This window comes from Amblyraja radiata, chromosome 18 (assembly GCF_010909765.2).
Source record: "Amblyraja radiata isolate CabotCenter1 chromosome 18, sAmbRad1.1.pri, whole genome shotgun sequence".
Classification (NCBI taxonomy): domain Eukaryota; kingdom Metazoa; phylum Chordata; class Chondrichthyes; order Rajiformes; family Rajidae; genus Amblyraja; species Amblyraja radiata.
The window spans coordinates 14,934,363-14,961,043 of NC_045973.1; the positions used below are offsets into that span (position 1 = coordinate 14,934,363).

Below are 26,681 nucleotides of genomic sequence, written 5' to 3' on the forward strand. Positions count from 1 at the left end.
ACTCTCCCCCTTGCTCTCTCTCCCCTCTCTTTCTCCTGTCTCTCTCCTCTTTCTCTTTGCCCCCCATCTCTCTCTCTTTCCCCCTCTTTCCCTCTTCCCCCTCTCTCTCCCATTCTCTCCTACCCTCTCCACCCCGTCTCTTCCCTCTCTCTCTTCCCCCCTCTCCCACCTCACTCTCCCCCCTCTCCCCCCCTCCCTCTTCTCACTCCATTCACGCCCCCTCTGTCTCTCCCCTCTCTCTGCTCTCACACCCTCTCTCTCTCCCCACTGTCTCCTTCCCCTCTCTCTCTCTCTCTCCACCTCCCTTTGAGAGTCTGTCCCTTCGGCACAGAGACTCTCACGGCAGCGGCGCTTCCGACGCCTCCGACGGCCCGGGACTCTTGCACTGTCCGGAGTGCTCCAAGGCCGGAACTGCAACTCCCTCAACCCCGGCTCTTCAACACCCGCGGACCATGCAGTTTATCTGAGTTTTGACATTTTCGTTGATCACAGAATTTCTCACCACAGAGCGTGAGAAATTTCTGATCAGCGTGAGGGCGTGAGAGTTTGCGCGAGGGCGTGATTCTCACGCTCAAGAGAAGTAAGAGTTGGCAACCCTGAATATATGTTAAGTATATTTTCACATAGAATTCTGAAATTGCATGAATCATTTTAATAATGGGGTGCGAACACAAAAACCTATTGCATAAAATGATTAAGGCATAGACGAGTTGGATCTTGCTTTAGCTATTTTTCGAGATGTTAGAATGTTAACTATACCATAAGTTAATATAAAATAAAGCGAACAAGAGCATTTCCAATTAACATGCCCATCAAGTATTTGATATTCCTATAACAAGGCTTAATGTGATTACATGCTCCAACAAAACTGGAAATAGCATTAGAAGATCATCACGTGGATATTAAAACATACATTGAATGAATAAAATGCATAAAATTGTATTAAACACATTGAAAATGCCTCTCATCTGCAGGAAGTGGATGAGAAAGTGGGATAACATGGAACTAATATTATAACATGGAATTAATGTGATCAGGAGATCGATAGTTGGCATGGACATGATGGGCTGAAGGGTCTGTTTCCATGCTATATCTCTAACTGACATCCTCAAGAGTAAGAAATTAAATTCCAACTTGTTTTCAAGCACGTAATTAACAATTGGAATGATATCCAACATGGTGTTTATGATTACATTGCATATTTTAAAACAGTTGTCACAAGCACTCGCAATATTTCATAAGTTAAAGGAGCAGAATTAACCATTCGGCCCATCACAGTCGGCGACTAAACCTGGTTTGCCAGGTGAGGAGGGGGCTGTGGACCCCCGGCAGGACCAAAAACAAGACCTGTCAAAGGGCGGGTGAGCTTCTAGCGAGCCAACGGCCATCTACACTTCAGCAGAAGTTGCGATCACTGTCGTACATGGCATTGTAAGGAATGATGATAAAGTGCACACACCAAAATACTATACTTCCAGCGGCGGAAGTCCACAGAAACTGGAGGACAGAGATTTGTGGTGCGTCCGTCACCGTTCCCATCGGAAACCAGCACCACTGCTTTGCTAATGGCGTCAACGATGATGAATGAATGAATTGACGGCCTCCACAGCCTTCTGTGGCAATGAATTCCACAGATTCACCACCCTCTGACTAAATAAATTCCTCCTTGTCTACTTTCTAAAGGTAAGTCCTTTTATTCTGAGGCTGCGGACTCTGATCCTAGACTCTCCCACTAGTGGAAACATCATCTCCACATCTTTTTACTATTCGGTAAGTGAGTAGCGGCCAGGGGGACCTACAAAACACTTTTTTTAAACATGCTGAAGCAAACAGATTAACAGACAATTTGATGTTTGTGTTTAATATCAGCTAATGGGAATAGGGAAGAATGAATTCTGATTCCTTTCAAGGTGAGATGCAATTTAAAATTTAGTTTTGAAAAGCTTTTGTTGGCTGGAGAGTTGAGTGGCTTTAGAATTGGTGTCCAGAATTAAGAGTTTCGAGCAGGAAATACTATAACATTCATGTTTCGCTTGGATGAATACAGCGAGGAAAATAGGTTTGAGGAGATATGGAAACAGGATTGATAAATAAATTACAGCTATTTTCTATTTGCTTTCCTATGGTAAATGCTGACAGGAACTACCTGGGCCAGAGACCTCATTCAATGTTGCCAATCATTTTCATTTAAATTGGTTTCAAGAAAGCTCACTGAAATCCTTTGAGCCAGGGGAGAAGAAGAGAACCAATCAATCAGTCTAACATCTCACCCCATTCTATTGACAGTCTAACAATAATGGGGGCTTCACAACACTGAGGTTCATACTTAACACATGGCAGAAAAAAAGTAAAACCTGCATTTTTACTCTATATTTTATAACCACTAACTCCTTCATTGTCGACTGGTTCCATCTGCTCAACAACATCAACATCAAAGCCTTATCTGCTTCCACTCATCACCTAACCACCTCGGTCCCTGCTGTCCACAGTACTGCAATTTAGTGGCCATCTTTCCACTTTCGTCCCAGTCCTGCTGCAGGCTCTTCACCCGTTGGTCAACTTAGACCTTCTTCCTCCCAATTTGCTCCTGATCACTTCTAGGGTTCTGTTTGTTGTTTAAAATTCCAGCATCTGCAGAGTTTCTGTTGCTAGAAAAGATACCAATTTGGTGACATATAGTTGGGAAGCTAAGATGATACTCTGGCAATGAGCTTCCTACCCATTTCTCATGATACATCACATCAGGATTACCTGTGTTTGAATATGGGAAGATTGCCAAAGGAAAATATGAGATACTAGCTTTAACAATAGGAACATCGGGCGTATTTTAGAAATCCTCATCCCCCTGTACGCAAAGTACTTGAAGAATAATAAGATAAACTAAAGAAAAACCATACCTTGTGAATATTTATTTCTGGTTTTATACATATGCTTAATCAATGTCCATAGTATAACACTAATAGTAAACTTAATCAAGGCCATGGAGTGATGTTTATTTTCTGTGCTATATGCAAACACAAATTCAAATTATTTTATTATATCAATAACAAAATAATGTTTATTATGAGAAAAAGAAATAAAAATACCAACCAAAATTAAATAGAATCAGAAATGGTTGGAAAGACCAAGCAAGTCGGGCAACATCCATGGAAAGTAAAACAGTCAAAGATTCAGATTGAAGACCAGGGGTTAGAATTGAAAAAGACAGAAAAGCAGTTTGTTTTAAGTTACAGAGATGGCGAGGAAAGGATTGAGTTTTGTTTTAGTTTAGTTTAGAGATATAGCGTAGAAACAGGCCCTACGGCCCACCAAGTTGAACAATACAATTACGACTTTCAAAAGACATTTGCATAGATATGTGTAGAAATGGTTTGTGGGATAAGGGCCAAATGCAAGTAAATGCGACTGGCCAGAATGTCAATTTGGTCAACATGGATAGGTTGGGCTGAAGATCCAGTTTCCATACTGTACATTGGGGTGGCACAACTCATAGAGCTGCTGCCTCGCAGCATCAGAGACCCAGGTTCAATCCTGACCTCAGGCGCTATCTGTGCAGAGTTTGCAAGTACTCCCCATGACTGCGTGGGATACCTTCGGTGCTCTGGTTTCCTCCCACATCACAAAAACACGCGGGTTTGTAGGTTAATTGATCTTCGTAAATTGTGCCTAGCGTGTAGGGAATGGATGAGAACATGTAACATTGAATTAGTGTAAATGGGTGATCAATGGTTGATGTGGACTCCGTGGGCTTAAGGGCCTGTTTCCATGCTCTATGACTGTGATTCCAAAAATTATCAGCTACCCCACTAAAGATCTGTGTTTGGTTTTACCTGCTGTCTGAAATAATTACCATGTATATAACTAAAGACACTTTTTTAAGATATATGTTTATGTCAAAGACACAAAGAACAGAAATGCTGCGACACATGACAAGATTCATGCCTGCAACATCTATCAGATAACATCTAAAATGAAGTTGTTGTGAGATAAAAGCACCTCCAACCGAAAGAGATATTTTATAATGGAAGCAGTACAACATAATGTAATTTACAATGTATTATTCTGTTGATAAAGAACAACCACTTTAAAGCTACATGGCGTAAGTGTGGCTATGCTTTTGTTCTTATAGATGGTAGAGTCTCTTCGGTAGATTGTCAGATTTACTTGCTTTTAATTTTTTTTAAACATTTGTCAATATCAATTATAAAATATTTCCTATTGCTGTAAAACCAATTCCGCATCTTCAAAATTATTTATCTCCTTTGGTCTTGTTTTGCAACCCAGTAATTTAAATCTCTAATCATAAAGTCCATCCTATAATTTTGCAATCTTCTTGCTGAAGACAACTGTAAATGGCTCGATTGTAATCATGCATTGTCTTTCCGCTGAATGGTTAGCATGCAACAGACTTTTCACGGTACCTCGGTACACGTGACAATAAACTAAAATGAGACTGAAGAAGTCATTCAGAGGCCCAATGAGAGCAACCAATTCGAAAAAAATAAATACGGATCAAAACTTTTCTTTACGAAACAGCACAACTAATTTAAAAATGACTCCAGGAATGGGCCATCCGTTTGAAACATCTTTTAGTTTCGACACAGGGAAGTTGTTTTCCAAGTTTCTCATGTGGTAATATGCAATAATATTTGACAAAATAACAAAACGTGTAATTATAATTGTTTATATCATCTTCACACGCCTGTAAACATTCCATCTTATTCGTCAGGAATCTTAATTATTCAATTAAGAAGCTGTCATTCCAACAGCTGCTAGTTTCAAATAATTTTCAATTAGTTTTGTTTCAAGATTTTAGCGATACAATGTGAAAACAGACATTTCAGCTCACCGATTCCATGCCCCACTGAGTCCATGCCCCACCGAGTCCATGCCGACCATCGTTTTACTGTTCTATGTCCTAAACGCTTGGGGCAAATTTACAGAAGCCAATTAACCTACAAATCTGCACATCTTTGGCATTGGGGAGGAAATCGGAGAAATCCCACGCCTTCATAGGGAGAACGAACAAACTCCATAGAATCACCATCCATGGTCAGGATCAAACCGGAGTCTCCAGTGGTGTGAGGCAGAAGCTCTACGACTGCACCACTGTGCCACCCTTAAAATAGCATATGTTTTTTTGAGCGAGTATATTGGTTAGATATTTAAACATATTTCAGATATCTGACTATGCCCATCTACCAACCGCAGTGTGTTCCTTATCACTGACTATCGTGTTTAATTCACATCAAATTTATGCAGACAATTAGAATTACAAAGGAGCAGAATTTTTGGCATTTTGGATAGGAGCTGGGAAAATGTGAACACTGTGTTGAAAATCGATGATTAGATACAGCAAAGATTTGCATTATAACATGATCCCCAAGGCACTAACATTCAAAGCATCTAAAGATTTTTAACGGATTATGTTTGTTCCACTGTCGGCATTTAACATTTATATTCAGATAAGGCAGAGTCAAGGCTTTGCTCAATTAGTATTCTCCTCACAATTTGAAGTGGCTTCTTTAATCCTCACCAAACAATCCTCACATCATTAAAATCATTGGGACATAAAGTCAGCAGTGAAACAGACCCTTCAGCCCAACACATCCATACTGACCAAGATGTCCCATCTAAGCTAATCCCGTTTGTCCATGTTTGGCCCATATCCCTCCAAATCTTTCCTATCCGTGTACCTATTCAAATGACTTTTAAATGTTGTTACAACCTGCCTCAACTACCAGCTTGTTTCATCAACCCACCAACCTCTGCGTAAAAACGTTGTCCCTCAGGTTACTATTAAATGTTTCCCCTCTCACGTTCAACCTATGTAATTTGGTTCTTGATTCCCCTACTATGGGTAGAAGACTGTGCATTTAAACTATTTGTTCCTCTCATAATTGTATCCACCTCCATAAAATCACTCCTCACATTCCTGCACTCCAAGGAACAAAGTCGTAGCTTGCCCAACCTCTCCCCATAGCTCAGTCCCTCCAGTCCTGGTCACATCCTCTTAAATCTCCTCTGCACCCTTTCCAGCTTAATGACATTTAAGATAATTATTTGAACCAAGCAACAGCATAGCTGATGAACCAGTTGAAAACCAATTAGCTATTTCAAAGTAATAATCACACTGATTCAATAGCATGGAAGGGGTGAAAATCAAGGAATGCAAAAATAACACAGATATTCTCAAACATTCTATAAATGTACAGTTGCAAAGCAATTCTGGTGAGTTGACTTTATTCCACTTCCACATCATATTATAATTGTTATGATTTATAGTTAGGTGCATTATCAACGGTGGCAATTTAAAGGTTCATGATAATGTTTGAAATTTAACTTCATCACAAATGTCGAATATTCAGGGTACTTTGAATTTATGATTCTATCGGTGACATTTTGGCACATTTGAAAAAATGTCAGCTAGTTCTCTTTCACACAGCACATGACACAATTGCTTTTACTGTTTTCCCCATTGTATTTCTTCCCTTTGATCAGAATGTACTTCTGACAATACTGGGCATCTTCCCATACCTCACCACCGATGTGTTGGGTAAAGAAAGCTTGCACGGCTAAATGTTTGGAAGTATGGTAAGCAGTGTTGTGCATAGTATTTCATGCCAAGACAATCTAGGTAACTTGAAGTAATGTGAAGATCTAAGGCAGCTTACATTTAGTCTAAGTTAGTGAAAAGTGATACATACTGCTGAAACAAAAAGAGACGGTACGGACTGAATGGTAAAATTCCGATGGTTAAAGGAACAAAGTGACCTCGGTTTATGGGCACAAATATTATAAAAGTTGCAGAGAAGTTTGAGAAAATAACAATCCTATGGGATCCTGATTTCATCAGGGAGGCACAAAGTAGGAAAACAATAAGTTTTTTGTTTTTTTAAAAACTATTTTTTGTTATAAAACACAGGTTAGGTCATGGTGGGAGTATTGCATCTAATATGAGTTGCAAAAATGTTGTTAGGGAAATTCAATATATATCCCCAAGTGTGTAGGAAGGTACAGCAGATGCTGGTTTACACCGAAGATAGACACAAAATGCTGGAGTAACTCAGCGGGTCAGGCAACATCTCAAATGCTTTTGTGTCTATATCACCAAGTGTTGGTCCAGAATTCAACTCAATAGTCCAATCAATGACCAAGTCTGCCAAATACGAAAATAGGTCAAATGATGTTTGAAGCAGATGGTGGAAGAATCAACATGAAGGAATACAAGGCAGACAAAAATGCTGGAGAAACTCAGCGGGTGAGGCAGCATTAATGGAGCGAAGGAAATAGGTGACGTTTCGGGTCGAGACCCTTGTTCAGACTGATCTGAGGGTGGGGGGGGTGGGGGGCGGGAAGAGGAAAGGAAGAGGGGGTAACAGTAGGCTGAGGGAGAGCTGGGAAGGGGAGGAGAAAGCACGGACTACCTGAAATTGGAGAAGTAAATGTTCATACTGCTCGGGTGTAATCCCTGTTCAATTCATCCCTTCCCACCCAAACCACCCCTTTCCCTTGCAAACGCAGTAAATGCTACACTTGTCGCTTTACCTCCCCCCTTGACTCCATTCAAGGACCCAAGCAGTCTTTCCAGGTGCGGCAGAGGTTCACCTGCACCTCCTCCAACCTCATCTATTGCATCCGCTGCTCTAGGTGACAGCTGCACTGCATCGGTGAGATCAAGCGTAGGCTTGGCAATCGCTTTGCCCAATACCTCTGCTCGGTTTGGAATAACCAACCTGATCTCCCGGTGGCTCAGCACTTCAACTCCCCCTCCCATTCCGAATCCAACCTTTCTGTCCTAGGAACTCCTCCATGGCCAGAGTGAGCCCCACCGTAAATTGGAGGAGCAGCACCTCATATTTCGCTTGAGCAGTTTGCACCCCAGCGGTATAAATATTGACTCCTCCAATTTCAGGTAGTCCCTGCTTTCTCCTCCCCTTCCCAGCTCTCCCTCAACCCACTATCTCTGCCTCTTCCTTTCTTCTTCCCACCCCCCCCACCCTCACATCAGTCTGAAGAAGGGTCTCGACCCGAAACGTCGCCTATTTCCTTCGCTCCATAGATGCTGCCTCACCTGCTGAGTTTTTCCAGCATTTTTGTCTACCTTTGATTTTCCAGCATCTGCAGTTCCTTCTTAAACATGAAGGAATAAGTCATTTGGCCACCTCCTCTGCCTGTCGTGGATGCAACTGTTCCCGACAGGAAGAGTAGGAATAACTTTGTTATGACCACTCATGCTATTAACATTGAGGACACTTAATGTTGGCTTTTGTCAAATAGATCCAGGAGCTCAAAGTATGGCAAATGTCAAGATTGTTTAATGTCAGCAGGAGAACTGTAATCAAACAATTTGCAACCTCAGGTCCCCTCAGAATCAATAACACAAAACACCTGAAAGTGATATTCCAAACTGGCACAGAAACAGAAAGGTTGAAAGTGGCGTGCTATGGACTGAGCCATTGGCAAATCTCCCACTATTAATATCTTGGGGGACACCCAAGACACCCATATCACAAAGGAAACCAAAACAGGCATTGCATGACCTCAAAAGATGATCAGATGCTGGATACTGTGCAGCAAATGGCTCAACTGTGATTTCAGTATACTGTGGCTACAATATACACCATCTACAAGCTGCACTGTAGCAAGTTGCCAAGGTTTCTCTGACAACACAGTCTTAACATAAGATCTCATCCAACAGAGGGAAGAGGACTGCAGGTGGCAGGTCTTCCAAGTCATTCACCATGCTGACTGGAAACATATGGTGATATCCTCATTGCTGCTGTATCACAATCCTAGTATATCCTACATAACACCATGGGAACATTTGTACCATCTGCAGGAGTTCACAAAGTAAGGCCAGCACCACATTTTCTGGTGCTAGTAAGGATGAACAGCCTTGCCAGGGTTGCAAACTTCACGGCATGATTAAAGTTCACGTTATTCCCTTTATCATGCATTTGCACATAGTGGATGGCTCGATTGTAATCATGTATTAACTTTCCGCTGACTGGTTAGCACGCAACAAAAGCTTTACACTGTACCTCGGCACCCGTGACAAGAAACTAAACTATACTAAACTAAACAGAAACAGGCGAGACTCGAGGAAGGTGTGTTGCCTCCCTGGTGCCAGGGTCCAAGATGTCTCAGACCGACTTAAGAGCATCCTCAAGAGGGAAGGTGAACAGCTGGAAGAAGTTGTGCCTGTACTCAGTAATGACGTGGGTAAGAAAAGGAAGGAGGGTCTGCAACATGAGTTTTGAGACCTAGATAGGAGGCTGAAAAGCAGGACTTCTAGGGTGGTTATCTCTGGGTTGCGTCCAGTACCTCGTGCTAGTGAGGGTAGGAACAGGGAGATAGGGGATCTGAATGTGTGGCTGAGGACTTGGTGCAGGGGGCAGGGATTTAGATTTCTAGAGCACTGGAATCCCTCTGGGGCAGGGGTGACCTGTACAAAAGGAATGGGTTGCACCTTAATTGGAAGGGGACGACATTCTGGCAGTCAGGTTAACTAGTGCTACACGGGTGGGTTTAAACTAAAAAGTGGGGGGTGGAGTCAACAACGTGGACGCGTATCCGTGCAGCTAACGGGAAAGAGAGTGTAGGAAAGGTCATGTTTAAACTAACAGGGGGGATGAGACCCAATGCAAGGAGACAGGGGGCCATAAAAGGAGGACAGAAGCAAAAGGTAGAAGGGAGATAATAAAAACTAACCTGAAAACTTTGTGCCTTAATGCCAGGAACATTTGAAATAAGGTGGATGAATTGAATGTGCAGTTAGTAGTTAAGGAATATGATATAGATGGAATTACGGAGACATAGCTCCAGGGTGACCAAGGCTGGAAGCTAAACATGCAGGGGTATTCAATAATCAGTAAGGATAGACAGAAAGGAAGAGGAGGTGGGGTGGCATTGCTGGTTAAAGAGGACATTAATGCAATAGCAAGGAGAGACATTAGCTTGGATGCTGTAGAATCAGTATGAGTAGAACTGCAAAATAGCAAAGGGCAGAAAACGCATGTTGGAGTTGTATGCAGACCACCAAACAGCAGTAGGAAGGTTGGGGATAGCATGAAGCAGAACATCAGGGATATATGGAGCAAAGGTATAGCAGTTATCATGGGTGACTTTAATCTACATGTAGATTGGGCCAACCAAATTGGTAACAGTGCTGTGGAGGAGGATTTCCTGGAATATATACACTATATTGGGTGAGTGGGCAGAAGCATGGCAGATGCAGTATAATGTGGATAATGTGAGGTTGTCCACTTTGGTGGCAAGGACAGGAGGGCAGATTATTATCTGAATCTGAATGGTGTCAGATTAGGAGATGGGGAGACCTGGTTGTGCTTGTACATCAATCACTGAAAGTAAGCATGCAGGTACAACAGGCAGTGAAGAAAGCCAATGGTATGTTGGCCTTCATTGTGAGAGGATTTGAATTTAGGAGCAAAGAGGTAATACTGCAGTTGTATAGGGCCCTGGTGAGACCGCACCTGGAGTATTGTGTGGAATTTAGGTCTCATAATTTGAGGAAGGACATTATTGCTATTGAGGGAGTGCAGTGTAGGTTCACCAGGTTAATTCCCGGGATGGCAGGACTGACATATGATGAAAGAATGGTCGACTGGGCTTGTATTCACTGGAATTTAGAAGGATGAGAGGTTATCTATAGAAACATATAACATTCTTAGAGCATTGGATAGGGTAGATGCAGGAAAAAATGTCCCGATATTGGGGGTCCAGAACCAGGGGTCACAGTTTAAGAATAAGGGGTAGGCCATTTAGGACTGAGAAGAGGACAAACGTTTTCACCCAGAGAGTTGTGGAAAAAGGCAGTGGAGACCAATTCACTGAATGTTTTCAAGAGAGAGATAGTTTTAGCTCTTGGGGCTAAGGGGTTCACACGATATGGGGAAAAAGCCAGAACAGGATACAGATTTTGGATGATCAGCCATGGTCATATTGAATGGCAGTGCTGGTTTGGACCGAATGGCCTACTCCTGCACCTATTTTCTATGTTTCTATGTTTCTAAACATAGAGTATCTAATTCTCAAATGATATTATCTAATCCTGTAAAACTTGGGTGTTATCATCAAATCCACATTCATCCATCCTTTTAATTAGAAATTGAATGCACATCTTTAAAATCTTAATTGGCAACAAGAGGTAAATTTAGAAAGCCCATTGTGTTTAATTTCTGTTTTTCAGTTCACACACTGAAAGATAACATGATTTTTTGTCCAAATGGTTAGGGCTCCCAGGGACATACAAACGATGATCTGATGTGAATGTGTAAAATGAGCACAGCTAAAGAAGCCGTGAGCTGTAATTGTACTTTGTGTGAGAAAAATAAACTACTTTGGAATCATAGTTAACACCCAAATTCCCAGACCTGACTTCATTAAACATTTGTATGCTGGGATTTTCTTAACATTAGAATGAGAATTACTGATAACTGAAGAAAGATCAGGACTGAAAGGGAACACAAATTACTGCTGGATTGTACCCATAATCCCATACCTACTCAAGATCTACATTCTCATAATAAATTCCTTTCCCTATTGATGAATTCTAGTTGGATGTTTTCCGAACAAAATCTTTACAGAATAGTAAATAATTGAAAACTATGAACACAGATCGGCAATCTAAGAGCTTTAATCTCTTCTCACAGTGAATCTTAATTTACTTCAAGAAAAATCTGTTTTTCTAAAAATAAAACGTTAAGCACAAAAGGCTTCCTGCAGTAAAATATAGATGACAGAAAAAAAAGATGTATTTGGTATTAAACATTGAATTTAAAACAGGCCTAGGTTTCCAGTTCCAGCAAAGATCATAACAACATTTGTAATTTGCTCAACAAATAATTCACATTGAATATTTACAAATATTCATGCTCGTACAGGGTCTGGAAATTTTAAAGGTAATTACATGCAGGTTTAAAATATGAAATGTTAATGATGGCTGCACAGATGTATAACCACAAAAAAATGCTGAAAATAAAGTGTAATATGGGGGTCGACCCATCGCTGACCTGAGATTTTTCAAATCTGTTGAAAACCCGGTAGGACAGGCGTGCCCACCCCCACGTGGGTCTCCGAGAGGGGTCCAAATGGTACTGGGGAGCCGAGATACCAACTGGTAAAGTCAGCCTCGCAGGTCGGCTAATGGAACGGATCTGCCAGCACTGGGCGGAATGGAGTTCCAGAGCCCCGGCCGCAGGAGGCAGATTTGACCCACTGATCGTCATGGAAGTGCCGATGAGGTTGAGATCACCCCCTCACACGGCCGAGGCGCCAATGATTTTGGGGGGTCTTCTCGGGGGGCGGGGGCTTTAAAGTACGCTGATGATTTTGTCCCGATTAGAGGACAGGGCCAACCATCAGTTGGCGGAAAATCAGTGTTCAGCCTATATCTAATCAAGATCGCCTATACTTCCACTGTACTAAACACGAATCCTCATACTGCACAGATTATTTGAATTATTTGAGGATTCAGACTATGGCTTGTTTCCAAAGGTTGTTCAGCCTGAAGTAGCCTGGTAATGCTGATTCCATAACTAAAATTGCTCACTCTGCTGGTTTCTGACAAATGAATTTCAGGAGCTTGGAGCTACCACATGGTCTGCTTTCGCCCCTGCTTCATTAGTGGATAACTACTGAATACAAAGGCAGGCATCTGCTGCTGTTAGCAACTGAAGACCTGTGCATATTGCTGAACATTCATTTTATTACCATGCATGGAAATTAGGACTCCATAGCTTGCACAAAAATTGGACTCATTGGTGTCTTTGATTATACCTGCCGTCATGAACCTACTGTCTGATTCAATCAGACATCAGGTGGTACAGAGCTTAGTCCTGATAATGCCTTCTCTGCTCTCTGTGTGAGTTTGCATGTTATCCCTGTGACCAGATGGGTCTCAATCCACTGATCTAGTTTCTCACACATCCCAAAGGTGTGCTGCTAGGTTAACTGTCAACCTCAAGGTGATGCTTGCTGTCGATAAGCAGCAATATAAAACTAAGGAGAGTTGATGTGAGGGACAATACTTGAGTATTCCTCTCACATAGGGAGGGGGGGGGGGGGGGGGGGGGGGGGAGGTTGCATTGCTGGAGTGTTATAATGAAGTGCAAATTGTGATGTTACTAAAATTGTGATTCCTGAAAAATCTATTTTCTGTCACGATGGGCAGATTATTCAACCCACACCCGACCTCTGGATCCCTGGCCTCCCTCTTGGCTATTCCTGGGGTTTCTGACCTTCCTCTGAACTGCTTCTAAGGCTTGGTCAAGACCCAGAGTACATCCACTTCTGTCGCAGATGCTGCAAACTAATCCGATCACTGCAATGATAAATGATAGACAAAGAAAAATTATATGTACCAGAGTACAGCACTCCACAAATATTATTTCATGGCATGATTTTAATGTTTTATGGAAAGTATGTGCTTCTTTCTATCTAAGAAACAAATCAAATGGATTATGGCTAATCCAATTGTAATCTCACTCCCATATTCCGATCTACAAGCAGTAGATTTTCAAAGACCCTATCTGCCTTAAAAATATTCAGTCTCTGCTCAACCTGCTGCTTTGGAAGGAGAGACTGCCAAAGACTCATGACCTTCCAAGAGGACAAACATTTGCATGATCTTTGTCCTAAATGGATGTCTTATTTTTAAATGGTGACTCGTGTTCTAAATTCTCTCACTTCATTTCCACGTCCACACAGAATGTACTGGAAATACACAGCAGGCCAGGGTCATCTGACAAAGGATGGCCAACCTGAAACGTCGACTCTGTTTCTCTTCTCATAGATGCAGCCTGACCTTGAGTATTTCCAGCATTTTCTGCTTTTGTTTTAGATTTCCAGCGTCGAAAGTTATTTTTAAATATAATTTCACTTCCTATGTCCACCATGACCAGACCCCACAAATTCCAATCACTTTTCTAAATACCTATGGAGAAGGAGTGGAATTAGATGGTGATCCTTTGTGGCCAGTCAGAACACAAGGGGCCAAAAGGCCACCTTCTGTGCTGTATTTCCATGACTCTATCATCCTCGCAAAGATCGGAACCAGGTTGACTGTGTTTGGAAAAGGAAAAAAGCAACAAAACCCAAGGTGAGTATGATCATTACCTTGAGGTATTCCTCCCACATAGTTTCATCTCGTTCAGTGCAATCATATTTTATCTCAATATTTCATCAAACTCGCCTCCCACATAACCCGTCTCCAGAAATATTCATGACAGATCATCTATTTTTCCACCTACACTAACCCAAAGCATAATTTGTTAATTAGTCCTGAACTATAAAGCAAGATTAATGTTGCAAGCAAAGCTTGATGGCATGTTTATGGGGAGAACTGGAGCACTTGTGGGTAGCTAATCTTCAGAAAAATAATGAACTGGCTTCCAATTAGATAATCTAACATTCTTGATCATTCAAACATTGTTAGGGCCATGCCAAAGTAATACTACCCTCACTGGAATCATTGCAGCCTTGCTGCCAGAAGTATACCAGGCTTGCTGCCAAATTTCAATAGCAATACTGGTCATGAGGGTGAAAAATATTCCAAGTAGCTGCTTTACATAAATTGAGAAAGCAAATGTTATCGAGAACCTTGAGGCCATTCATTAGCCCTGAGTAGGCGGCATGAGCAAGTTACCTCAAGAATCCCAACTCCACATTTCATTATCCACCTCTGAAACCACTAAACTGCAAAGGATGCAAGTAATCATTTCCAAGGGACTGCCAAAGGTATTGTAAATATAAGACATGTGATAAGGCAAAGTGGAATCGTCAAAGAGGCTGAAAGGGAAGTGAGCAGCACAGATTTACAAATGAGGCTTTGTATTTGAGTATGTGTTTTTGTTTGAAATCAATTCAGGCAGAGCAACAAATGAAATATATATTTGGAACTGCACAATATCTTGTGAACATTGTGCAGAAAGAAGAAGTTGAATGAATTTACATTGAATGGTAGTGTGATTGTGACCCTCTATTATTTTAGATTAGCTGCTTCAATTTGGGGGTTTTTCCCCATTTTAATTTATACAATCCCCCGAATACACTTTCAGATTCACAAGGTATGATCACAAAAATAATTCATGCCAACTAAATCAAAATTGCTCTTGACACATAAATAACTGCTGCAAAACAGTTGGCACTTTACAGAACAAGTGCTGGTACAATGCCGACACACAATACCGTCAGAAAGATTGCAACATAGTTCCTTCAAATGACTTGAAGTCGATTGCATGGATTATAATTGCAACATGATTAAGTTTTAAGGGAAATTAAATTTAGAAAACAATCAATAAGCTCTGACTATTATGAACTTTGAAGACAGAAGAAACTTTCTCCCGAAACATTTTGCAATAGCAAACCAAGATGTCCACATTTGAACGCTGGTCCAGAGCTTGAAAGTACAAATATCAATATAGAGCACCTTAATAGCATATGCCTACTACAGCTATAATAGGTTCAGGAATATAAAGGTGGCAAAAATCAAAATGTGAAGACCCTGTGTTACCACCTTTGTCAATAAAATTATGAACTATGGAGAGTCTATTTCCAGCCAATATAACCACCAATAGATGGTATGGATCTGTCCAGTCTACACTCAGAATCATGACAGCCTTTGAGTCTCATAAAGCAAAGCCCGATCCAGACTTTGGATTGCTGGCTTTGCCTCGAGTCCACCCAATACCAGATACCCGACTGAGTCAGGGGCAAGGGCTGAGAGATCCAGGGAAGTCGTTTGAGCCAATCCAGTCTTTTAGCCCATTACCAGGACCCTCTCCAGCTCTACAGTCAGGTTTATTGAAATGGTGGATGTAAGCCTCCATCTCACTTCCAGAGAAGGAGTCTGGTGGAAGCCTCTGATTGGTCGAACGGACTAGAGGAAGCAGCTGATTGACTTGTATCCCGGGTAAGGTTTTATTGTATTTGGACAAGGGGGAGAATGAGGGCCAGGGCAGTTTACTGTTCTGGATGTCAGATGCGGGAGGTCATGGAGTCTGAGTGCCCTCCAAACGTCCACATCTGCGCCAGGTGCGTCGAGATGGGGCTCCTAAGGGACCGTGCTAGGAACCTGGAGCAGCAACTCGATGACCTCTGTCTGCTCAGGGAGAGCGAGGAGGTCATAGATAGGAGTTACAGGGAGGTGGTCACTCCAAGACCACGGGAGACAGAAAACTGGGTCACAGTTAGGAAGGGCAATGGGCAGAGGCAGGGACGAGTGAGTACTCCAATGTCGGTACACCTTGCAAATAAGTACTCCTGTTTGAGTACGGATGGGGGTGACAGCCTGCCTGGGGGTAGCAAGAGCGGACGGGCCTCCAGCACAGAGACCGGCCCTGTTACTCCTGAAGGTAGGGACAAAAAGAAGAGGGCAATAGTAATTGGGGACTCTATTGTTAGGGGGTCGGATAGGCGATTCTGTGGACGCAGTCGGGAGACCAGGATGGTGGTCTGCCTCCCTGGTGCCAGGGTCTCGGATGTGTCTCAACACGTCCAAGATATCCTGAAATCAGAGGGAGAGGAGCCTGAGGTCGTGGTACATATAGGTACCAATGACATAGGTAAAAAAAGGGAAGAGGTCCTGAAGGGAGGATTTAGGGAGTTGGGAGGAGAGTTAAGGAAAAGGACCAAAAAGGTAACAATCTCAGGATTACTGCCTGTGCCACGCGACAGTGAGAGTAGGAATGGAGCGAGGTGGAAGATAAATGCGTGGCTGAAAGACTGGTGCAGAGGGCAGGGATTCAAGTTTCTGGATCATTGGGACTTCTTTTGGGGAAGGTGGGACCTGTACAGAAAGGATGGGTTGCACTTGAACCCGAGGGGGACCAATATCCTGGCGGGGAAATTCGCAAAGGCTACTGGGGAGACTTTAAACTAGAACGGTTGGGGCGAAAGACTCAAATAGAGAAAGCTAGTAGACAGAATGGGAGGCAGGAAGCAGAAAAGGGAAGCACTCGGGCACAAGAGGAGAAAGAAAAAAAAGGAAATAAACAGAGAATAAGAGGCTCTTAAATGTGCATATTTTAATGCTAGGAGCATTGTAAGAAAGGTGGATGAGCTTAGAGTCTGGATAGACACCTGGAAGTATGATGTTGTAGCGATCAGTGAAACATGGTTGCAGAAGGGCTGTGATTGGAAACTAAATATTCCAGGATTTCGTTGCTTCATGTGTGATAGAATTGGAGGGGCAAGAGGTGGAGGTGTTGCATTACTAGTCAGGGAAGATATTACAGCAGTGCTTTGGCAGGATAGATTGGAGGGCTCATCTAGGGAGGCTATTTGGGTGGAACTGAGAAGTGGAAAGGGGTAGCAACACTTATAGGGGTGTATTATAGACCGCCAAATGGGGATCGGGAATTGGAAGAGCAAATATGTAAGGAGATAGCAGATATTAGTAGTAAGCACAAGGTAGTGATTGTGGGAGATTTCAACTTTCCACACATAGACTGGGAAACACATTCGGTAAATGGGCTGGATGGTTTGGAGTTTGTAAAATGTGTGCAGGATAGTTTTTTGCAGCAATACATAGAGGTACCTACTAGAGGAGGGGCAGTGTTGGACCTCCTGTTAGGAAATGAGACGGGACAGGTGGCGGAGGTATGTGTTGGGGAGCACTTCGGGTCCAGTGATCACAATACCATTAGTTTCAATATAATTATGGAGAGGGTCAGAACTGGACCTAGGGTTGAGATTTTTGATTGGAGAAAGGCTAACTTTGATGAGATGCGAAATGATTTAAAAGGAGTGAACTGGGACATTTTGTTTTATGGGAAGGATGTAGAAGAGAAATGGAGGACATTTAAAGGGGAAATTTTAAGAGTACAGAATCTTTATGTTCCTGTTCAGTTGAAAGGAAACAGTAAAAATCGGAAAGAGCCCTGGTTTTCAAGGGAAATTGGACATCTTGTTCGGAAAAAGAGGGAGATCTACAATAATTATAGGCAGCATGAAGTAAATGACGTGCTTGAGGAGTATAAGGAATGTAAAAAGAATCTTAAGAAATAAATTAGAAAATCTAAAAGAAGACATGAGGTTGCTTTGGCAAGTAAGGTGAAAGTAAATCCAAAGGGTTTCTACAGCTATATTAATAGCAAAAGGATAACGAGGGATAAAATTGGTCCATTGGAGAGACGGAGTGGACAGCTATCTGCAGAGCCAAAAGAGATGGGGGAGATATTGAACAATTTATTTTCTTCGGTATTCACCAAGGAGAAGGATATTGAATTATGTGAGGTAAGGGAAACTAGTAGAGTAGCTATGGATACTATGAGTTTCAAAGTAAAAGAAGTACTGACACTTTTGAAAAATATAAAAGTGGATAAGTCTCCAGGTCCTGACAGGATATTCCCTAGGACATTGAGGGAAGTTAGTGTAGAAATAGCCGGGGCTATGACAGAAATATTTCAAATGTCATTAGAAACGGGAATAGTCCCCGTGGATTGGCGTACTGCGCATGTTGTTCCATTGTTTAAAAAGGGTTCTAAGAGTAAACCTAGCAATTATAGGCCTGTTAGTTTGACTTCAGTGGTGGGCAAATTAATGGAAAAGATACTTAGAGATAATATATATAAGCATCTGGATAAACAGGGTCTGATTAGGAACAGTCAGCATGGATTTATGCCTGGAAGGTCATGTTTGACTAATCTTCTTGAATTTTTTGAAGAGGTTACTAGGGAAATTGACGAGGGTAAAGCAGTGGATGTTGTCTATATGGACTTTAGTAAGGCCTTTGACAAGGTTCCTCATGGAAGGTTGGTTAAGAAGGTTCAACTGTTGGGTATAAATGCAGGAGTAGCAAGATGGATTCAACATGTAGCTGAATGGGAGAAGCCAGAGGGTAATGGTGGATGGTTGTTTGTCGGGTTGGATGCAGGTGACTAGTGGGGTGCCTCAGGGATCGGTGTTGGGTCCTTTGTTGTTTGTCATGTACATCAATGATCTGGATGAAGGTGTGGTAAATTGGATTAGTAAGTATGCAGATGATACCAAGATATGTTGTGGATAATGAAGAGGATTTCCAAAGTCTACAGAGTGATTTAGGCCATTTGGAAGAATGGGCTGAAAGATGGCAGATGGAGTTTAATGCTGATAAATGTAAGGTGCTACACCTTGGCAGGACAAATCAAAATAGGACGTACATGGTAAATGGTAGGGAATTGAAGAATACAGTTGAACAGAGGGATCTGGGAATAACCGTGCATAGTTCCTTGAAGGTGGAATCTCATATAGATAGGGTGGTAAAGAAAGCTTTTGGTATGCTAGCCTTTATAAATCAGAGCATTGAGTATAGAAGCTGGGATGTAATGTTAAAATTGTACAAGGCATTGGTGAGACCAAATCTGGAGTATGGGGTCCAATTTTGGTCGCCCAATTATAGGAAGGATGTCAACAAAATAGAGAGAGTACAGAGGAGATTTACTAGAATGTTGCCTGGGTTTCAACAACTAAGTTACAGAGAAAGGTTGAATAAGTTAGGTCTTTATTCTCTGGAGCGCAGAAGGTTAAGGGGGGACATGATAGAGGTCTTTAAAATGATGAGAGTGATAGACAGAGTTGATGTGGATCAGCTTTTCCCTTTGAGAAAAGGGAAGATTCAAACAAGAGGACATGACTTCAGAATAAGGGACAGAAGTTTAGGGGTAACATGAGGGGGAACTTCTTTACTCAGAGAGTGGTAGCGGTGTGGAATGAGCTTCCAGTGGAAGTGGTGGAGGCAGGTTCGTTGGTATCATTTAAAAATAAATTGGATAGGCATATGGATGAGAAGGGAATGGAGGGTTATGGTATGAGTGCAGGCAGGTGGGACTAAGGGAAAAAAGTTGTTCGGCACGGACTTGTAGGGCCGAGATGGCCTGTTTCCGTGCTGTAATTGTTATATGTTATATGTTATAGCAAAATAGGTACAATACCTGCTGGGCGCAGATCTGTCACTCTGTAACATTGGAGCATAGCACCGATGGGCAGAGAAATTGCATTATATAACACAAATACTCAACACCAATTGGTAAAATGCCTTATAACATAGAAGTAGTTCTGGGGGGGGACACAGGCCTGTTATGGTATAACACGAGATACAGTACTGGTGAGCATAAATCAAGCACTGTATAACATTGGGGTACAGTATAGGTGGGCACCAATCTATCACTGGGTAATACTGATGTACACAGATCCGCCACTGTATGACACCTTGGCACATTCTTGGGGAACAGGTCTCTCTGTTGTATAATACTGCAGCACTGTACCGATGAGCAAAGGTCTGGCAAGAAAGGAACATGAACGATATGGATAATAAAATAGTCCAAGGAGTAACAAAACAGTGAGGAGGCAGAGAGCAGCAATGAGTGGAACAGTGAAGGTGCGAAGTGGGGCTGGCAGGAAAAATTACATTTGTTTATTTAAAAATGCTGAAAAAATATCAATAGGTTAAAGCAAAAAATATTTATTTTAAGTGGCTATTGCAAGTATTTGACCCTCTCACCAAAATTGTTGTGCATCACTAATCCATTATTGATTAATGCTTCAATCTTTCCAAGAAGGTTGATCACATCAGAATAGATTATAACTAAGTTCATCTTTGTCCAGATAAATAAATTAAAACATGATATCATGTACAACATTGCAGAAAAATCTAACACATTGTCACTGTCTTCATGGAAACTTTCAGACTTCAAGTGAATGGGCTGAAGCAGCTGACAGACATTTTGATGGAATTTAACTATGTTACAATACACAACATGCAACCTTTGTACATCTCATCAACTTGAATGCTGAATAACAAAGTATTATTTTCAATTATGTATTCTTAATGTGCACGCATTAAGGTTACCTAAAATAGTAGCACGATAACCAAATACATTGGTCGACACATGACTAATTATATTCATTTTCTAATCAACTCCGTTAGTTCCAGATAAAAAGCATTGTCCTTGAAAAAAATGAAGTGGGAATAGCTAAATTATCAATGATCTGGAATTTGTAAAGTATGTTTTGACTGTCAAAATGTTAACATGATTAATGGTTGTACAAGTGTCAACTGACAAATATGTGACCGATCGCAAAGTGTGATTAGCTGAAAATAAGCATGTCACTGCTTTTCACCTGAAACATAAATAATGGTGGTACTACAAGCCAGTGGATTAGACAAGAAACAAGAGAAATGGAATTAACTTATTGATGACGACAACTCAGTTTTCCCACATAAATAATCGTCAGATATCATTTTGCCCTTATGTTGGTGATGACATACATCTATTTACTCATTCATCCTTTTCAAATTGGTAAACCTGCAGAATTCTGGCCCATTCTGTTCAATAACATGAACAGAATCAACATTTCTCAGAGACAGAGCAAATACAGGAATCATGAGGAAAAGTTCTGGAGGAACTCAGTCGGCCATAAACATTTAGGGACGGGACCCTTCTTTCGACAGTCCGCTGAGTTCCTCAAGTATGTATTTCTGTTTTATTTCCTTGTAGAAAAATCTATAATTGGGTTGTTTCATGAAACCGTGTTTTAATTTATTTTGACTACGGATTTGTACATTAAGATTACTTTTTTGTATTTTGTACTCTGAGTTCCCACTGACTCATTATTTGCTAAGTTGTGTTTATTTTTCTCACAACATTAGGTCAGTCAAAACTCATAGTATATTACATACCCGTAATGCATGTTTATTTATCTTGCATCAATCTCACCTCTTCATTCACTGACTCTACCAGGCTCAAACCACTCAACAAAAATGGTGAACGGTTGGAATGATGAATATTATTAGTGTTGCATTAATAGGTTAACATACATATACCTAATAATTCTACATTTCAAATCTGTTTAAGGACAAATTAAAATCTTTGATATCTGAACATCAAACTATGGTATTTACGATAATATACAATACAATACGATAAAACTTTATTCATCCCCGGAGAGAAATAGGTAATTTATTCTTTGCTGTTAAGACAGAGTATAATCAATTCAACATTTACAGCAAATTCTTTTATGAAAAGCACGAGACATTCAATGAGAAGTTTGCCAAAACTGCATGTCCAAAGCTTTGTTCATCTGTATTTAAAATAGAGATAAAGAAACTTACCCTAACAGCTTCTGACCAAACTAACTCAGGCTTCAGTCATTCCAATACTGTAAGATATAAATACAAGAAAAACATTTAATAGGAGTAATATCTAAAAGGAAACAAAAAATCAGAACATCTCGGAAGATCTTTCCTGGTCCGAGAACACTGATGCAATTATTAAGAAAGCTCATCAGCGCCTCTACTTTCCTGAGCAGATTACGGAGAGTCGGTTTGTCAAGGAGAACTCTCTCTAACTTCTACAGGTGCACAGTAGAGAGCATGCTGACCGGTTGCATCATGGCTTGGTTCGGCAACTTGAGTGCCCAGGAGAGGAAAAGACTACAAAAAGTAATAAAAATTGCCCAGTCCATCATCGGCTCTGACCTCCCTTCCATCGAGGGGATCTATTGCAGTCGCTGCCTCAAAAAGGCTGGCAGTATCATCAAGGACCCACACCATCCTGGCCACACACTCATCTCCCTGCCACCTTCAGGTAGAAGGTACATGAACCTGAAGACTGCAAAGACCAGGTTCAGGAATAGCTACTTCCCCACAGCCATCTGGCTATTAAACTTGGCTCGGACAAAACTCTGAACATTAATAGCCCATTATCTGTTATTTGCACTTTATCAGTTTAGTTTATTTATTCATGTGTGTATATATTTACATAATGGTATATGGACACACTGATCTGTTCTGTAGTCAATGCCTACTATGTTCAGTTGTGCTGAAGCAAAGCAAGAATTTCATTGTCCTATCTGGGACACATGACAATACACTCTCTTGAATCTTGAATCTTGGGAGGAAAAGGGCAGAGGAATGGTTGATGGAATGTAATGCAGAGAAGTGTGAGGTGTTACATTTTGGGACGTTGAACAAGGGCAGGACCTACACAGTAAATGGTAGGCCTCTGGGTGTTGTTGTAGAGTAGAGAAATCTAGGAGTTCAGGTGCATGATTCTTTAAAGGACTGGTTGCAGGTAGATAAGGTGGTCAAAAACGCTTTTAGCACTTTGGCCTTCATCTGTCAGAGTATTGTATAGCAGTTGGGAGGTAATGTTGCAGTTGTATAAGACGTTGGTGAGATCGCATTTAGAATATTGTGTTCAGTTCTGGGCACCATGTTATAGGAAAGATATTGTCAAGCTTGAAATGGTTCAGAGAAGATTTACGAGGATGTTGCCAGGACTAGAGTGTGTGAGCTATAGGGAGAGGTTGAGTAGGCTGGGTCTCTATTCCATGGAGTGCTGGAGGATGAGGGGAGATCTTACAGAGGTATACAAAATCATGAGAGGAATAGATCGGGTAGATGCAGAGTATTTTGCGCAGAGTAGGGGAATCGAGGACCAGAGGACATAGGTTCAAAGTGAAGGGGAAAAGATTTAATAGGAATCAGAGGTGTAATCTTTTCACACAAAGGGAGGTGGGTGTATGGAACAAGCTGCCAGAGAAGGGAGTTGAGGCTGGGACTATCCCGTCATTTAAGAAACAGTTAGACAGGTACATGGATAGGACAGGTTTGGAGGGATATGGACCAAGGGCAGGCAAGTGGGACTCGTGTAGCTGCGACATTGTTGGCCGGTGTGGACGAGTTGGGTCGAAGGGCCTGTTTCCATGACTCTATGACACTTTTAGACTTGAATAGGAAAGGTTTAGGCAGATATGCATCAAATACAGGCAAATGGAATTAGCACAGGTAGGTACCATAGACAAAGGGTGTGTTTCCATACAGTATAACTTAGCCTTGTTTTCTGTTATCAGCCAAGCTGCCCTCCAAATGCATTCGTTGAAATAGGCAAAATAACCAAACAAACATTTGGTTGCATTAGTTCTTATTCTTTACTGAGGTCCTTGCAGATTATTTAGGCATTTGAAAGAGTGTCAAATTAAATATTTAGGATTAGCAGTAAATTATTTAACAAAATTAAATTCTTCAATTTTCAAGCTGAAATTATAAATCTCCTTAGCTGGTGCATGACGGCAGACATTGAGTGATACTATGGCCCCTGTTCATTTCAGCCAGTGTTTTTAGAGCTGAGATTCACAGATTCCGATACCAACATTGTCACATTCTCCAGTATCAGGGGAGTTCTCAGAAAAAAAATTGCAAGGATAATAAATTAATAATACATGTTTGTGTATAGCACGTTAAGGGCTTTGTAAACGAATAAGAGGAGCTTGAAGTTGATTCTACACCGTACTGGGATCCAGTGGAGAGAGGCCAGGATCGGGGTGATGGAGTCCCTTTTACGGGTACCCGTCAGAAGTCTTGCTGCGGCGTATTGGACCAATTGCAGATGGGACAGGGATGATTGGCTGATGCCAGTGTATAGGGAGTTGCAGTAGTCAAGGCGGGAGAAGATGAATGCGTGGATGATTTTTTTCAAGGTTGTCGAATTTGGGGAATGATTTGATTTTAGCTATTGTACGAAGCTGGAAGAAACCAGCTTTTACCACAGAGTTGACTTGCTTGTCAAACTTTAATGCGGAGTCAAATATCACGCCAACGATTTTGACGTGTGGTTTGACTAAGGAGGTTAGGCTACCAAGGCTGCCTGTTATCGTTTTGATGGGGTCGGAGGGGCCGAGTAGGATGACCTCAGACTTGCTCTCGTTAAGTTGGAGGAAGTTCTGAGCCATCCAGCTTTTTAAATCATCAAGGCGCTGCATGAGTCTGTTTAAATTATACCCGTTGTTGAGTTTCAGAGGGAGATAGAGCTGTGTATCATCTGCATAGCAGTGGAAAGAAATGCCATGCTTTTGAATGACTTGGCCGAGGTGGAGCATGTAGAGAGAAGAGAATGGGGCCTAGGATGGAGCCTTGTGGAACTCCGCAGAAAAGGCTAGCTGGGGAAGAGAAAGAATTGCCTATGTTCGTAGAGAAACACCTGCTTTTTAAGTAGGAAACAAACCAGCTCAGGGCAATGCCATCAACACCAACCCCGTACCAGAGATGGTCAATAAGGATGGTATGGTCCACTGTATCAAACGCTGCTGAGGTCGAGAAGAAGCAGGATAGAACAGTCGCCGGAGTCGATGGCGAGAAGGCAGATTCTGTGCTGTGCTGGGCCCTGAAACCTGATTGGAAACTTTCCAGGATGGAATTTTGGTGTAGATAAGGCATTAGTTGGTCTAGAATTACCTTTTCAAAGACTTTTGAGAGGAAAGCCAGTTTGGAAATAAGTCTGTAGTTACTAGGCAAGGCGGGGTCTAGATTAGCTTTTTTCAGGAGTGGCTGGACCACCGCCTGCTTGAAACAGGTTGGAACAGTGCCAGTGGCCAGAGAACTGTTGATGATAGAGAGGATACTGGGACCGACTGTTGCAAAGCCATCCTTCAGAAGGGCAGTGGGCACAACGTCAGGGGGGCAGGTTGCAGGTTTCATAGTGGAGACAAGCTTTACAAGGGAGGATAGAGTAATGGGTTAGAAGCAGTCTAATTTAGAAGAACAGACCAAAGAGACAGCTAGGTCACGGGTGGGAGGGGAAATATTCATTCTGATGTTCTCAACTTTACTGGTGAAAAAAGTAGAGAATTATTCGCGCTTGGCAGGGGACCCAGCTAAGCTGGTACTGGGGGTGGGACATATGACAGAGGTAATATTACTAAATAGGCCTTGGAATTTTGAGCGTTTTTGGAAATAAGGTCGGAGAAGTATTGTGATCTCGCAGGATGTCACCAGGACTTGAGTACCTGTGATATAGGGAGAGGTTGCACAGGCTAGCGGTGATTTTATAGAGATGTATAAGATCATGAGGAAAATGGAGTGGGTAGATGCACAGAGTCTTTTTCCCCCAAAGTAGGGGATCAAAGAACCTCAGGTTTAAGATAAGTGGAGAAAGATTTAATAGGAAACTGAGGGGCAACTTTCTCACTCAGAGGGTGGTGGGTACGTGGACTGAGCTCCCAGAGGAAGTAGTTGAGGCAGGAACCATACCAACATTTAAAAGGCATTTGGACAGATACACAGACAGGAAAGGTTTAGATGGACATGGGCCAAACACAGGCAGTTGAGACTGGTGGAGATGTGGTACCTTGGTCGGCATGGGCAACCTGGGCCGAAGTGCCTGTTTCCATGCTGTATGACTCCATAACTCTAAATCTGAAAATTAGATCGTCCCTATTGTGATCAGACATGCGTTTCTACCCTCTACACATTTGCAAGTCTCTAAATAGCTAGTCCATCAGATGCCTAATCCATTTCCACCCCAAATACTGAGCTGCTCTACCTCTCAATTTAAGATATACATCTAAAAATGGTTTCCTACTGACTACCAATCTATTCATCTCTATAATAGATTCTCTAATCATCCTCATCTACCTTTCATAACACCCCTCGCACCACTCTAATTAAAATCACCAACTCTATCACCAATCCTTGGACTTTCCTAATTTCCCATGTGTGCCCAGATTGGCAAAAAGATCTAACACCGGATAACTTAGGATTTGATGGTGGCGAGCTTTCATGTATATGCCCAACATACACAATAATTTAACTCAGCTTGGCAGCACCATTCAAGTTTTTGAAAAAAAGCCTTTGCATCTGATATGCAATTGTTATGCATGTGATATTCCTGAAAGATTTG

The 26,681-nt window shown here is 41.8% G+C and overlaps 1 protein-coding gene across 6 annotated transcripts in view; it reads right to left on the bottom strand.

The window, feature by feature from the left end:
* chl1 (cell adhesion molecule L1 like) overlaps positions 1 to 26,681 on the bottom strand; it is a 649,066-nt gene that overhangs the window by 490,347 nt on the left and 132,038 nt on the right. For all 6 annotated transcript variants that reach the window (XM_033036735.1, XM_033036736.1, XM_033036738.1 and 3 more), the window contains exon 3: positions 22,115 to 22,161. The gene's annotated coding sequence lies outside the window, so the exon portion shown is untranslated. The remainder of the gene's footprint in view (positions 1 to 22,114; positions 22,162 to 26,681) is intronic.